Genomic DNA, 13,188 nt, shown 5'->3' on the forward strand with positions numbered 1-13,188 from the left:
AAGAAAGAAAGAAAGAAAGAAAGAAAGAAAGAAAGAAAGAAAGAAAGGAAGGAAGGAAGGAAGGAAGGAAGGAAGGAAGGAAGGAAGGAAGGAAGGAAGGAAGGAAGGAAGGAAGGAAGAAAGGAAGGAAGAGAGAAAGAGAGAGAAAATTACTTCATACATCATAGCCAAAATCCAGAGCTTCCAAGTCAAAGAATAAATACTAAAAGCAGCCACAAAAAGAAACAAAGAATTCAAGTATTAAGAAGACACAGTCAGGATCACACACAACATATCAGCCTCTATTATGAAGGAGTAGAGAGTTTAGAATATGATATTCCAGAAAACAAAGGATATAGGCTTAAAGTCAAGAATAACTTAACCCAGCAACACTGAATGTGGGGAAATGGACCTCTAACGAAAAAGAGAATTTTAAGCTTCTTGATGAAAAGACCAGAGATTTGTAGAAACTGAAGTTCAAATACAAGAATAAAGAGAAACATAAAAAAGTAAACACAAATGAACAATGATAATAGGCTAAACAAGTATAAACTTGTTGACATTCTAATATAGGTTAATGATGCGTGTGTATCATTATCAGGGGTCATAAAGGGATTCTAATTAGATAGTAGAAGGCCTGGGAGTGGTTCTATTATGTCTTATTGACCTTAAAAGAAGAATAGAAAGGGAATAGAAGAGGGGCATGAGAGACATAAGGAAAGGATGATTAGGGAAAACTATATCACAGAATTGGAGGGCTCAAGTGGAAGTTTATACAAAGAGGAAGGGATGGAGAAAATAACTGACATTTAAATGATACTCTCATTAATGAGAAAATTTGTTTTGCTCATATGAGGATTGACCCATTGCTAGGCCCTACCAGACAGAAGTGACTCTGTATTTGAACATTGATTGACCCACCTATGTATTGGGAAATTCCAAATCAAAAGATTGGACTATAATAAAGATCTCTGATTTCCTTTCCAGTGTTAAGTCCTAGGAATCCAGATGTTATACTCCATGTGAAGAGAATACAGCAATAGGCTTTCATCTACTTGATACCTTTCATCTGAGATGCTGGAGAAAAACATGGAAGGCTTCCTAGAGGAGGTGATATTTGAGCTGGACCTTGGAGCATGGATGAGGGAGAGAATTCCAAATGTGTGAACAGTGTGTTGCTAACTTGGAGGGAAAACTGAGCCAACACACAGTTGGCAACAGCAGAGCAAAAAAGGAGTGGGAAGCTTTCAGAGATTTGGGTGTATAGCACAGCATTTATTCATCTGAGCCAGAACATTCCCAAATATCAGGATTAGTTTGAAGAAAATTGATAAGGAAATGCAGAAGTTACTAAATGAAATATGAGAACTCCCCAGGGTTTACCACCAGGATAGTTTCTGTCTCTAAGAAGGCAGCATTTAATTCCATCAAAAGTAAAGTGCATAGATGACCAACTTTGATAGACTTAGCTCTTCTCAGCAATGTAATGATCTAAGGTAATTCGAAAACACCCCTGATGGAAAATGCTCTCCACATCCAGAGAAAGAACTGTGAAATCTAAATGCAGATCAGAGGATACTATCTTCTCTTTTGTTGTTGTTTTTTATTTCTCATGGCTTTTCCCTTTTGTTCTGATTCTCCTTTCACAACATGACTAACGTGGAAATATGTTTAATATGATTGTACATGTATAGATTATATCAGATTACATGCCATCTTGGGGCAAGGGGAGAATTTAGAACTCAAAATCCTATGAAAGTGAATGTTGAAAAAAAAATTTTTAAGTACATATATAGAACCTAAATCAAATTGTTTAGCATTTCAGGGAGGGAGGGGAAAGAGGAGGAGAGAAAACTTTGGAACTAAAAATTTTTTAAATAAATATTTAAAAATTGTCTTTATATGTAATTGGAAAAAATAAAATACTATTAAAAAATAAAGTACAGCTGGGGGGGCAGAGCCAAGATGACATTGTAGAAGCAGAAAAACTCCCTGCACTCCCCCCATAACCACCTCAAATACCTATTAAAAATGACTCTAAACAAACTTTAGGGCTATAGAACCCACAAAGTGACAGAGAGGAACAAATCTCCTGCTGAAGACAGCCTGGGAGGTGGACAGGAAGGGTTCATCGCAGCCCACTGGGAGCAGAGCCCAGCCCCTCATGAGCCTGTGGTTTTAGCTTCAGAGCGGCCCGACCAGCCGAGGCTAGAGGGACATGGAGAGAGTAGATCACCAGCAGCTGTGGCTGTTTCCAGAATTATCAACCCATAAATGCCAAAGACAAAGTGAGAGGTCAGTGTAGACTTTGGGAACAGGGAGTCCTGGAGTGCAGTCCAGTCTCTACCCCCTGGAGGGAGAAGCAGCTGAGGTGCAGTGGCTGCAGCCGCGTGGCTTCTTCAGAGCTCCTGGCCTGCAGAATATACGGGGACCAAGTGACCAGTCTGAGAGGTAATGTCTCTTGCTTTAACCTGATTGGATCTGGATTGCGGTCTAGGGTGGAGGTCCTGGGGTGTGTGACCAGTGAGCCAGAGCCAGTGGAGTCTTCAGAGAGAGCAGCCAACTAATAGTTCTGGCAGCTACAAAAACTCCAGTGATTTGGGATAAAGCTCTCTTCTCTAGAAGCAGAGTTCTACTGTGGCAAAAAGCTCAAAAGTCAAGTAATTGAGTGGCACCATGAGCAAGCAAAGGAAGCAAAGCAAACACAGCAATGCAACTTTGTATTCCTTTTGGGGGGACAAAAAGGATCAAAGCATGGAATGGTAGGAAGACAGCGAAGTCAGAACTCCTGCACCAAATGCTTCCAAGAAAAATATGAATTGGTTACAGGCCATGGAGGAGCTTGAGAAGGATTTTGAAAACCAAATAAGAGAAGTGGAGGAAAAATTGGGAAGAGAAATGAGAATGATGCAACAAAGTCATGAAAAGTGAGTCAACAACCTGACTAAAGAAAATAACACCTAAAAAATAGACTAACTCAAATGGCAAAAGAGGCTCAAATATAAAGTACAGCTGAAGCTTACAGAGGTGCGGGATTCTTGGCTAAGTAAGAAGGCAGATAAAAGTCAGTTTTATATCAATACCAACAATCTAAAGTGCTTTTATGATGCCCTGAAGACTATTTATGGGCCAAAGACCTATGGTGCATCTCACTCAGCATTGATGGAGCCACACTGATTAGTAATAAGAACATGACCCTGGAGATATGGGCTGAATACTTCCATAGTGTCTCAACAGACTATCATCAAACAATGCTGAAGCCACTGACCGTATACCTCAGACTGAAGTTAATCTCTCTCTAGTCAAACTTCCAACTAAAGAAGATGTTGTGAATGCATTAGTCTCCTCTTGTTTGGCAAAGCACCATGTACTCATTTGATCCCACTGAGATTTACAAGGTAGTGAGCCCAATGCTCATACAAAAGCTGACTGAAATTTTCCAGGTTATATGGCAAAAAGAGATTATCCTCCAAGAGTTCAAGGATGCCTCTATCATCCAGCTCTATAAAGGTAAAGGAAATAGATTGTCCTGTCACAATCACAGGAAAGTCTCTCTCTTAGTCATTGCCAGCAATGACTTGCCAGAGTCTTCCTTGATAGGCTGATCCTTCATCTGGAGGATGGTCATCTACCTGAGCCAGTGTGGCTTCAGAAAAGGCTGAGGAATAGTCAATATGGTGTTTGATTCCCAACAACTCCAGGAGAAATGCCAGGAGCAGTACAGAGGATTGTACACAACGTTTGCTAGTATGACCAAGGTCTTTGATACTGTCAGCTGTGATGGTTTGTGGAAGATCATGGCAAAATGTAGTTGCCCTGAGGCGGCTAGGTGGTGCAGTGAATAGAGCACCAGCCGTGGAGTCAGGAGGACCTGGGTTTGGATCCAGCCTCAGACACTTAACACAAAAACTAGCTGTGTGACCTTGGGCAAGTCATTTAGCCCCAATTGCCCTCCAAAAAGCAAAAAAAAATTGTAGTTGCCCATAAAACTGCATCAGTATTGTATGCCAGTTTCATGATGACATTCTTGCACAGGTTCTGGATAATGAACGATGCTCTCACACTTTCCCAGGCACCAGTGGAGTGAAGCAGGGCTGTGTGCTTGCACCCATGCTTTTTAGTATTATTTTTTATCAATGCTTTCAGACATCTTCGATGAGCAAGAAAATGGCATCAAGGTCAGCTACTGCATTGATGGTAAATTATTTAACTTGAAAAGACTATAAGCCAAGACTAAAGGGGAGGGACAGTTGTTGTATGACTTTGTTTGCAGATGATTTTGCACTTATTGCAGCCTCTGAGGCTGAGATGCAACAAAGTATAGATCAATTATCTGCTATTTGTGCTAATTTTGGCCTAACCACACCAAGAAAACAGAGGCTCTCCACCAGCCAGCACCACACCGTCCACATGTGGAACCGTCAGTTACAGCAAGGGATGCACACAGAGATGAGGACATTGAAACACGACATTGCCAGAGCTTTGGGAGGCTCCAAAGGAAAGTGTGGCTGCCCACCAAACTGAAGGTCTGTAGAGCCGCGGGGCTGACCTCATTATCGTATACCTATGGAACCTGGACAGTGTATCAGCACCTTGCTAGGAAATTGAACTGCTTTTCTCTGAATTGTCTTAGGAAGATTCTGGAGGTTACCAGGCAAGATAAGGCACTGAACACTGAGGTCCTTTCTAAAGCTAAATTGTTAAGCATTCAAACTCTGCTGCAGAGAGCACCACTCCAAAGAGCTGGCCACACTGTGCAAATGCCAAGTGTACATTTGCCTAAAAGCTATTTTATGGAGAATTCACACAAGGCAAAAAATGGAGGTCAGAAGAAGGTCTCTCAGAAGAACTTTGGAATAGATTGCAGGACATGGGAGATACTGGCAAAGAACCACCCAGCACAGTGTACATGCATCAAAGAAGGAGCTGTTGCTGTATGAGCAAAGCAGAATTTGCAATAGCTCAAAAGAAACATGAGATGCAAAAACTCCACTCCAAATGTTCATGGACTATTTTTGTGGTAGAACCTTCCAGGCTTGCATTGATCTGATTAGCTACAGTTGGACATACTGTACATTGATCCTGATGTAGTGTTGTCATTTTGTTCTTCTTCAAGTACAAAGGACAACAACCAACCATACGATGATGATGGAATGTTGTTGTGCTATAAAAAGGATGAGCAGAATGCTTTCAGAAAAACCTGGACAGACTTACACTAATTGATGCAAAGAGTAATGAGTAGAACCAGGAGAACATTGTACACAGTAAAAGCAATGTTGTATGCTGATCAACAGCGCATGACTTAGCTATTCTCAGCAATGCAATGATCTAAGATAATTCCAAAGGACTCATGATGAAAAATGCTATCTACCTCCAGAGAAAGAACTATGGATTCTGAATGCAAATTGAAGCAATTTTTCTACTTCACAGCATGACTAATATGAAAATACATTTTTCATGACTGCAAAAGAAACATGAGATGCAAAAACTTAGATAACCTATATCAAATTGATTACTTTCTCAGTGGGGGGTGGGAAGGGAGGAAGGCAGGGAGGGAATATGGAACTCAAAATTTGAAAAAATGAATGTTTTCCATGTAATTGGAAAAATTTAAATTTTAGGCTCTGGGTTGAAAAAAAAAAGAGTATCAATCCTAATGAGGTTGTTGCTTATGGTGCAGCTGTCTAGGCTGCCATCTTGTCTGGAGATAAATCTGAGAATGTTCGGAACTTGCTGCTTTTGGATGGCACTTCTTCCCTTGATCGGTGGAGTTATGACAGTTCTCAAACACAATACCACCATCCCTACCAAGCAAGACAAAGACCTTTACCACTCACTCAGTCAACCAGCCTGGTATGCTTATTCAGGTTTACAAACACAAGAGAGCAATAACTAAAGATAAATCTTTTTTTTTTTTTTGCTTTTTGGAGGGCAATTGAGGTTAAGTGACTTGCCCAAAGTCACACAGCTAGTTAATGTGTCAAGCATCTGAGGCCACATTTGAACTCAGGTCCTCCTGACTCCAGGGCCAGTGCACCACTCACTGCGCCACCTGGCCGCCCCAACTAAGGATAAATCTGCTTGGAAAATTTGAGCTCACAGGAATTCCCCCTAATCTCAGGGGTATCCCTCAGAATGAAGTATTCTTTGACATTGATGAAAATGGCATGCTTAATGTACCTGCTGCAGATAAGATCACAAGCAAGGAGAATAAGATTACCATCACCAATGAGAAAGGTCATCTGAGCAAAGAAAACATGGAACATATAGTTCAGGAAGTTGAGAAATGCAAAGCTGAAGACGAAAAGGAAAAAGACAAGGTTTCTTCTAAAAATTCACTTGAATCTTATGCTTTCTTTCATCATGGAGGCTACAGTGGGGGATGAGAAACTCAAAAGTAAAGTAAAATTGGTAATGACGTCAAACAGAAGATCCTTGATAAATGTAACAAAATAACCAACTAGCTGGATAAGAACTAGACTGCTGAGAAGGAAGAATTTGAACATCAGCAGAAAGAATTGGAGATATGCATTATCATTATTAAACTGTACCAGAGTACAGAGAGCATGCCAGGAGGCATACCTGGTGGATTCCCAGGTGGGGGAGCAGCCCCATCTGGAGGTGCTTCTTCTGGACCCAGCACTGAAGAGGTTGACTAGACGAACCAAAAGAACCACATTTTTTCAAAAATTCTAGGATTCAAATTTTCAGAGGCAGTTTAAAACCATGTTTCCCTGATAATAAGACCTATCCCGAAAATAAGCCCTCCCCTTACTGTGTAAGATTCCGAAAATAAGCCCTATTGAGATTGCTACTGTGGTGAAGGTGATCCCCTGCGCTACACGCTACATTACGGTACCCTCTGTATGCACCGTCCCACCCCCCCTGTGAAACGCACGCCGCGCTCCAAGCTGCATCCAATAAGAGCTGCAGCAGTGAGCGTGTCATCCTGTTCTTCCCCAGTGATTTGCTTATTGAATAAAGGTACATTTTTTTGTTCACATTTACCTGTTTATTAAAATTGCTATCAAGTCCATTAAAATAAGCCCTCCCCTGAAAATAAGCCCTCTGGTGTTTTTCTGTCCAAAAAAAAATAATAAGACAGTGTCTTATTATCGGGGAAACACGGAAGTAACATTTAAGTCAACTCTTCTTCACCCCTTCATGCAGACAGGGCATTCATCTCCACCAATAAGAAGAGGCTCCCATACTGGTGGGCCTTTGGACTGGGCTTCTGAATACTTAAATGTGTACAGAGGGAGAGAAGTAAACAACATTGCATTTTGTCAGTACTATAAACAAGTAAAAAGTCAATTCTTGTCCTGGAGAATAAAATCTATTTAAAATTGGCACCATAAAAAGATCTTCCCAAATTTACTTCCATCCTACATTTCCAACATTATCTTATATATATATCCTCTATCCTTAAAAAAAAAGAAAAAGAAAAAACTTGATCCTAACACCTTTATTGGCTTACCATTACCTCTCTCCTCTCCTTTCAGTTAAAAACAAAATAAAATTTATATTTTTAAAATAAGTGTATCTACACTAGATATCTCCCCTTTGCGTCTTCTCACTAGCTCCTAAATTCTCTGCAAGCTGGCATCTGATCTCATTCAACTGAAATTGCACTCTCCAGAGTTACCTCTTAATTGTCTCTTAAGTTATTTCTTAATTGCCAAACCTAGTGACCTGTTCTCAGTCCTCATTCTCCTTCTGAAGACAGCAAGGTAGTGCACTAGAAAGAATGCTGGACCTGGAACCAGGAATAACTGAGTTCAAATGCGGCTTCATGGAGTAGCAATGTGACCCTGAGTAAGTCACCCAACCTCACTTGACCTGTTTCTTCATCTGTAAAACAGGGGTAATAATAATCCCAGGGTTGTTGTGAGAATCAAATGGGATAATATTTGTAAAACACTTAAAGTGCTCTATAAATACTGGCTATAATTAGCTACAATTATTATTTGTGGCCTCTCTGCATCCTTTGGTACTGCCACTCACCTTCTTCTCTGCAGTACTCTCTCCTTTCCAGGTTTTTGTGACCTTCATTTTCTCCTAGTTCTCCTTCTATCTATCCAACAGCTCCTTTTCAATCTCCGTTCCTGGATCTTTGTCCATGTTATGCCTGCTACTCATAAGTGTCCACCTAAGCTCTGTTATAGGCCCTCTTGTCTTCTCTCTATATCATCTCACTCAGTGATCTCATCAATTCCCATGAATTCAGTTGTCATCTTTATACAGTTTATACTCACATCTACATATCCAGTCCTAGTGTCTCTCGTGAGCTCTAGACTCATACCACTGAATGCTTTTTGAACATCTCAAATTAAATATTCAAACTCATTGTGTCCAAAAATGAACTTGTTATCTTTCCCACCAAACCTTGCCCCTTTCCAATTTTCCTGTTTTTGTCAAAGGCAACACTATTTTCCCAGGCACCTACTCCCACAACCCAAGGGTCATCCTCAACTCCTCACTCTAACTTATCCCTCATATCCAGACTGTTGTCGAGTCTTGTTTCTACCTTCACCATATCGCTCCTTAATGTCCCCTTCTCTATACTCACACAACCACCACCCTGATACAAGCCTTTATCACTTCATGCCTAAACTATTCCAATAATCTGCTGGTTAGTCTCCCTCTCTCAAATTTCTCCCCACTCCAGTCCATCATTCAGCTACCAAAATGATTTACATAAAGCTTAGGTCTAATCACACTCACACCCCTATAAACATAGAACTGCAATGGCTCCCTATCACCACCAGAATCAAATATAAAATATTTGATAAATAAAATATCATTTAAATATAAAAATATCATTAAATCATTTAGTATTAATCATTAAATATCATTTAAATATAAAAATAAAATATCATTTAAAACCCTTTACAACCTGGACCTTTTCTGCATATCTAGTATCCTAACATTTTACTCCCCTCCACTTGTACACTTCATCCCTTTCATCCATACCTTTTCGCTGGCTGTCTCCGAGGTCTGGAAAGTCCTCCCTCCTCACCTCAGCCTTCTGGTTTCCTTCAAGACCCAATTCAAATCCTACCTTCTGCATGAAGCCTTTCCCAATTCTGCCCACTGCTAGTACCTTTCCTCCAAGATTGCCTCCCATTTACACTGTACATACATCTTGTATGTGCACATGTTTGCATGCTCCTTCCCCATGTAGAATGTGAGCTCCTTGAATGCAGGGACCATCTTTTTTGCCTTTTTTGTATCCTCAGAGCTTAGTACAGTGCCTAGCATATAGTAAGGGCTTAATAAATGCTTGTAATAAATTACTCTAGGAAAATCAGATTATTCACAATGCCCCATACATACTATTATCTTTTCTGCTACTGATTTGCTATATGATATATAAGTATGTTAGGGTTTTTTTTTTTTTTTTGGTTTTTTGTTTTTGCTTTTTGGAGAAGGGGAGGTAGGGCAGTTGGGGTTAAGTGACTTGCCCAAGGTCACACAGCTAGTAAATGTTAAGTGTCTGAGGCCGAATTTGAACTCAAGTCCTGACACCAGGACCAGTACTCCATTCACTGCACCACCTAGCTGCCTCAGATATGTTGGGTTTTAGTTTCATCACCTAGAAAAGGAGGGAGCTACCAAGAGCAACAGGATACAGTGGGAGGAGCCCTGGAATCGAACATGGGAGACCTTGGTTTGACTTTCAGCTCCAGTACTGTATTAGCTGTGACTCTGGGCGAGGCCTCTCCCCCTGGGCCTCAATCTCACTTGGAAGATGAAGAGGTATGGTAGATGATTGCTGGGGTCCCTTTTAAAAAGCTCAAAATTCTGAGTCAGCAATGGAGCTGGAGAATTACAGTTCCAACTACCACATTTTATAAGAGGCTCCTTTGTGCTTTGTTGGCTGCCAAATAAATAGCTTTCCAGGGCTGCTCACCACTGCAATTTAGCAACTTCATTCCAACAAATAATTATTAAGGCCCTGCCACGTGAAGAGCATTCTAGTGGGTAGTATTTGTGGCTGGGGCAGAGGGTAGCCATACTTTCCCCACAGAGACCACAGACCCTCAGGGCCCTCCCAGAAGCCAATCACATGATTTTCATTAAGTTCTTCCTCTCCCTTCTTAAGAAGACTGAGCTCAAGTGAATGGTAAGCATGAAGGAAAAACTTCAGTAGAGCATTAGGGGGTTGAGAACACTCTGGAGATAGCAGAACATGGAGTCCTACAGCCCCCTTCTTCTTCCCTCCTGTGAGGTGATCACTACCTTTAAGTATTTGATGGGCTGTCATGTAGAAGGCTTCAACTCATAAAACTAGAGACCAGGAGCCTGAAGGAACTACTTTTTGTCGTTGTTGTTTTTAAAGCAATTGGGGTTAAGTAACTTGCTCAAGGTTACACGGCCAGTTATTTCTGGGTGTGGTGCTGAGTATCTGAGCCCAGATTTGATCCCAGGTTATCCCAGCTCTGGGATGGTGCTCTTACTCACTGTGCTACCTGGCTGCCCCTACTTTTTGTTGTTGTTCAGTTATTTCAGTCATGTTTGGCTCCATGACTCCATTTGGGGTTTTCTTGGCAAAGAAAGGAATAGTTTGGCATTTCCTCCTCCAACTAATTTTACAGATGAGGAAATTGAGGCAAACAGGGTTAAATGACTCACCCAGGGTCACACAGCTAATAAGTGTTTGAGGCCAGATTTAAACTCTCTAAGGAGTTTTTCTGACTCCAGGCCTGGCACTCTATGTATTGTGCCACCTAGCTGCCCCTGAAGGAACTACTTAAAGGTCATCTAGTCCAGCACTTCTTTTTTTAAAAAGCAATTGAGGTTAAGTAACTTGCTCAAGGTTACACGGCCAGGTGTTTCTGGGTGGGTGCTAAGTGTCTGAGCCCGGATTCGATCCCCAGGTCATCCCGACACTGGGGCCGGTGCTCTTACTCACTGTGCTACCTAGCTACCCTGAGTCCAGCACTTCTTAAACAGTGGGCCGTAACCTCGTATGGGGTCTGTAACAGAATGTGGGGGTGGTGAAAAATTTGGCAATAGTAAAAAGTTTCTGAACACACAATGATCAAAAATTAATTCAAAATCAAACCTGTAATGAATCCGAAGTGTTTCTGGCAGAGCTTGCCCATGTTGCGTCATGCAACTTCCTAACAGCCTTGGTTGTGAACATACAACACGCACACTTTGCACTACATGTGCTCTCGGGCCACACAAGTCCAACTAACACTGCCAGAAACATCTCGGTTCTGACTTGAGACTATTGTTATTGTATGGGAAAGGTAACAGTGTGGTTTCTCAAGAGACTGTCTGCTAAAGTAAGTAAGTCCTTAGGTCTTAGGCCTAAGTTTTCATTTTTTTTTATTAGAAATTATGTGACTTTGAAACTTTAGAAATCTTTCTGTATAGTTGCTCTATTCTAGTGAGTCCTTCTCACCCAGCTTACCATGAAAGAGTTAAATTTCTATAGAACTGCAAGAATTGCTGAACAAGACTATTGATAAGGAAGGACAGGCAGTAGCCTTGGAAAAGAAGCTCAGTCCCTGGTTCCCAGACAAAAACTCATAGATAATACTAAAAATAATGAAGAATGGAAGGAGCTGGCACCAGCAGGTGGATTTGACCAATCAAGGGACAGACAGTAGCCTTGGGACCCTCAAGTCCAGATAAGAATGTATCAAGGGTAGACTGAAAAGAGGGGTCCAGTATTCTGAGGTTGTAATACACTGATGTAATGGACCTAATGTATGATGTAACAAGATTAGAGCCTCATTAGTAATAATTATGTTAATATTCATAACCCTTGTTTATTTAACCCAGCTTTAGCTTATGTACGGCGGCCTCCTCCCTCGGTGTTGTCCCAGAGACTGGACCACCCGCTTCTCGCAAGATTCTAATAAATCTTTCTACCTTCACTTTAAGAGGTCTCTGAGTAGTCAATTTGGGTTAGGGTCTCCGTATCCCACACATTATGTTATGAATTATAATGTTTTTACTGCACATAAAAAATTGGTAAATGAATTTTGACCTGGGATTAGGACAGAATTTCTAACAAATTCTGAAATGACCCTAAACATACCATTTGTACTATGTACTTTTGCAAAGCAGCCTTCTTAGCATTGACTACTATAAATCAAAATATCGATCAACTCTGAAAAACATTGAAGATGCTCTGTATCCTGCAGTATCAAATATTCTGCCAAGATTTAATTCTTTATGTAAAAATGGCCATCTCATTAGTATGCAAATTTGATTTCATTTTTAATAAATGGTAAAATTATATGTATACCAAAGAATTGTTTTTAAATTTTTTTTATTTATTATCAGTAAATGTTTGATTTATATACCTATTTTATACACCTTTATACCTGGGGTCACATAAAAATTTCTTGGGCAAAAAGGGGTTACAAGTGGAAAAAGTTTAAGCAGCCCTGATTTCCAGTTCAATCCCCTGACTTTACAGATGAGGAAACTGGATCACACAGAAGTTAAATAGCTCAACTAAAATCACACAGATCAGTGGCAGAGCCAGGATACCTCTTCTAGCCCCCAAAAAACTGTGGGTTAAGACCAAGGGTGGAAGGTTCAGGGAGATTTGGTCCCCAGTAGAAGATTTCCCAGAGGACATAAACAAGAGTTGCAGGGGATGCAGACTGGATGCTGTTATCCAAACCATTGGAGAGAAAAACCACATTAATGAGAGGTTATAAACCTAAAAGTATTCATGTAGTACTTTGTACTTGAGTACTCCAGTACTCTAATGATTCTTTTATTTTAAAGCTTTATATAAATATGAGCTATTATCATTATTATTTGTTGGGTTAAATTGAAGTAATTGTCAATAGAAACGGACACAAAAATCAGTAGAAAAGGATCGAACATTTTTATTCCAACCCCCTTACAATCTTTTTGTGTTGTTTGAAGTTTTTATTCCAATACCAAAGGATATTTTATGGAATGTTTAAAGAATCTGGTCAATCCCAGGAGTCAGCTTACTGAGGTGCCTAGAAATTTCATTGTGGCACCTAGAATTTGCAATGCAATCTTTTTATGGAATTACAAAAATCCACTCTATACTTCCCACCCTTGTACATTTGAAAAGTTCATCGTACTAGAAAGTCCCACTCTTCCTTGATAACAGTGGGGAGCCAATCTGGATATTCCCAAGGCTTCTCAGATGCTACCACCCTTGCTTCACCTACCTAAATGGAAAACAGACTGATTCCTGAAGAA

The 13,188-nt window shown here is 40.5% G+C and overlaps 1 protein-coding gene and 1 long non-coding RNA gene across 2 annotated transcripts in view; one reads left to right on the forward strand and one right to left on the reverse strand.

Annotated features, from left to right (window-relative positions):
- LOC138172349 (uncharacterized) overlaps positions 1–3,797 on the forward strand; it is a 39,308-nt gene extending 35,511 nt beyond the window's left edge. The window contains exon 3 of the long non-coding RNA XR_011171096.1: positions 967–3,797. This is a non-coding gene — a long non-coding RNA (uncharacterized lncRNA). The remainder of the gene's footprint in view (positions 1–966) is intronic.
- The window catches only part of NWD1 (NACHT and WD repeat domain containing 1), an 87,374-nt gene that overhangs the window by 21,276 nt on the left and 52,910 nt on the right, over positions 1–13,188 (reverse strand).

The sequence above is a fragment of the Petaurus breviceps genome, unplaced genomic scaffold, assembly GCF_028583685.1.
Source record: "Petaurus breviceps papuanus isolate PSGF00001 unplaced genomic scaffold, PetGlider_PUasm1.0 523, whole genome shotgun sequence".
Lineage (NCBI taxonomy): Eukaryota > Metazoa > Chordata > Mammalia > Diprotodontia > Petauridae > Petaurus > Petaurus breviceps.